At 55.5% G+C, this 2,635-nt stretch overlaps 1 protein-coding gene across 4 annotated transcripts in view; it reads left to right on the plus strand.

Moving 5' to 3' along the window:
- The first annotated feature begins 1,726 nt into the window (after window positions 1–1,726).
- Window positions 1,727–2,635, plus strand: part of PCDH15 (protocadherin related 15) — a 673,791-nt gene continuing 672,882 nt past the window's right edge. For all 4 annotated transcript variants that reach the window (XM_027661020.1, XM_027661021.1, XM_027661019.1 and 1 more), the window contains exon 1: window positions 1,727–2,235. The gene's annotated coding sequence lies outside the window, so the exon portion shown is untranslated. The remainder of the gene's footprint in view (window positions 2,236–2,635) is intronic.

Consider the following 2,635-nt stretch of genomic DNA (forward strand, 5'->3'; position numbering starts at 1 on the left):
ATGAGTTGAACTGGGTCAAGCAAAGTTGATGCAAGGATAAAGAGTAGGAACATGTGGCTTGGGGAACTTCTCTTTTGGAGGCCAACAGGACAGAACTCATTTTCTGAGCTCTGCTCATGTTTCCATGTGAGCAGCTGTGGTGGGAACAGAAGCAGCAGTGGGGTTGCTGGGGTCTCCAGCCAACCCCAGTCTTCTTGGGATTCTATTGTTAAATAATTGTTCTTTGCATGCCATACCGAGTGGAGGAACCTGGCATGGCCTACCATGTTGATGGTGGGCTTAAGCTAATAAGTTTTGGGGGCAAACAGAGGAGAAATTTCACTCTGTGTGTGGTGTTAATCATAAATATTGAGGAAAAAAAGGAATGATGGCTGAGTCCCTGATTCCACTGGCTGCTGATTGTGCCTGTTTGAGATTTTTATTCAGATAGTTCACCGAAATTCTTCAGTGTAAGCCTGCAAAGCTCACATACTCAGGAAATACTCATATTTAAAGCAAACAAATGAGTACAAGAAAGCTTCTGGGCCTTTATTGAAGTGCACAAGGCTCTTTACAAATATCCCTTGTTTGTAAAAACAAATGTACAAGGACAACTGGTGGAATCCTAAAGAACACTTTTGCCAATGAGCTGGCTCTTTGACAGAACCAGGACACATTACCTTCCCTCTTCAGCTGCTGTAATTAATATTCATTTTTACTTCACGGAAATCACTCCTGTTAACTTCCAAACCTGTGCCAGCATCCCTGAACAGAACCCTGCTCTCAGAGTTCACACAGGTGCCAGCTCACCGCTATTCCTCTGTGTTTCGGGGAAGCTTGCAGTTTTTGTGTTGGTTTTTTTTGGGGTTGTTTTGTTTTGTTTTGTTTTTTCCCCCAGCAAGGCAGGTGTGCCCAGTCTCGGGGCTGCCTGCACTGCCGGGGGTCCGGGGGTGCCGCGGCTGCAGTTCGCCGTCCCTCCGAGCCGAGGCGGGGGCACACTCTGCCCGCGTTTGGCAGCCCCGCGCCTCGGCTCGGCACCGCGGGGAAAGCAGAGGGAGTGGCGGCGGCGGGCTGAGGTGAGCGGCGAAGAGGGATGGGGTGGGATGGGATGGGGGTCCCCGCGGAGGGTCAGGGCACCTTTAACAGCGAGGCCGCCCGAGCTGGGGGAGCCGCAGCCCCGCGCCGGGAGCAGGTGCGGGAAGGAGCAAAGTCATTTCGCCCGAGTGGCTCCTGGCCCCAGTTTTGGGGGTAGCGAGCGCGGCGGAGTGAGAGGCTCCGAGGGGTGGGTGCTGCTACGTGGCGCCGTCAAGGGGAGAAGCACCTAAATATAAAATAGCTGGCGGCATCCTGCTTGCCTCGGATTAAACTCTGCGCTCCTTTTCTAATATGCAGTGTCGGAGCTCCTCAGTACTCTAGAAATATAGTCTGAGTCCTTCTGAAGGCTGGGGTTGGCTGTCAGGATTCCAAAGGAATTAACAGGCTCCTCTGAAAATACTGGGGAAGCTGGGGTTTTATTCAGCTTCTGTGCAGAGAATTTGTGATGCATAAATCTACTTTGCCGTTTGGATCTGAGATATTGAAACAGCCAAAATTTACACGGTCGTCTTAACTGGAAAGGTCAGGAGTGATTATTTTCCTTTATAAAAGGTTTTGCAGATGGAGTTGCCCGCAGAAGTTTGAGGGAGGAGCACAGGTGAACCCAATAAAGGGGTTTGATTGCAAGAGGGGAGGGGAGTTTGGTGTGATTAAAGAGGCAAACTCGGGGTTTGTACTCGGCTTGGGAAAGCTCTCTTCCAGAAGTGAGGGGGCCCAGAAGTGCCTGTCCCGTCCCATCTCGGAGACGAGTAGAGCGGATAGGGCGAAAAAGTGAACATTTGCGTTTGAAACCAGCAGTGGTTTAGCTGCCGCTCACCTGTGAGGTGTCTTCCCCTTGCATGGGTGATGAAAGGCTGAATCAACGTGGAGTTTGTTTGCTAAGAAATGAAGGTATATGCTGCTTTAAGGTAACACCCGGAGGTTTGCCCCTTCAGGGCCTCGGATGTTCCTGCAGCAGGTGCAATTCGGCACAGGTTTATGCGGGACGGTCCCGGGGAGGAGCAGGAGCCCGTGGCGAGGCTGACCCGCCGCGCACCCCGGACAGACAAACAGGTCCCGCGGTGCCGAGTACCCGCCTGAAACTTTGCACGCCGAATCCTGACGGATGGTAGCCGAGACACTGATCCTCCCTGGGAAAAGGCCTACAGGTGGCAACTGGGGGTAAGGCACCACCAGCAAACACACAGACTCGGCGGCCGGTGCGCGTCGGTCCGGAGTTGGGATCAGTAAGTGCCGGGAGCGGGTTTGTCGGAGGCTCCTTCCCTGGCGCCGCGGAGCATCTCCCGCTCGGGCAGGGCGGGGGGCGCGGGGTGGGAGCGCAGCGCTGCCGGAGCGCCGTGTCGGGAGGGATGGAGCGGAGGAGCGCGGCCCGAGCCCCTGCCCTGTCTGCCGTGCTAGTCCTGCCCTGGGTGTGCTACCGGCCGGGGCAACGAGGCGGGCGGTGAGGCTGCGAGGGAGTTGGCTGCTCCATCCCGCAGGAGCGGGGGGGCGGAGGACCGGCTGCCGAGGCGGGGATGCCCGGAGCCCTCGCAAATGCTTGCCGCCTTCTTTCCTGCCCCCC

Source organism: Corapipo altera, unplaced genomic scaffold (genome assembly GCF_003945725.1).
Source record: "Corapipo altera isolate COAL_440 unplaced genomic scaffold, ASM394572v1 133, whole genome shotgun sequence".
NCBI lineage: Eukaryota > Metazoa > Chordata > Aves > Passeriformes > Pipridae > Corapipo > Corapipo altera.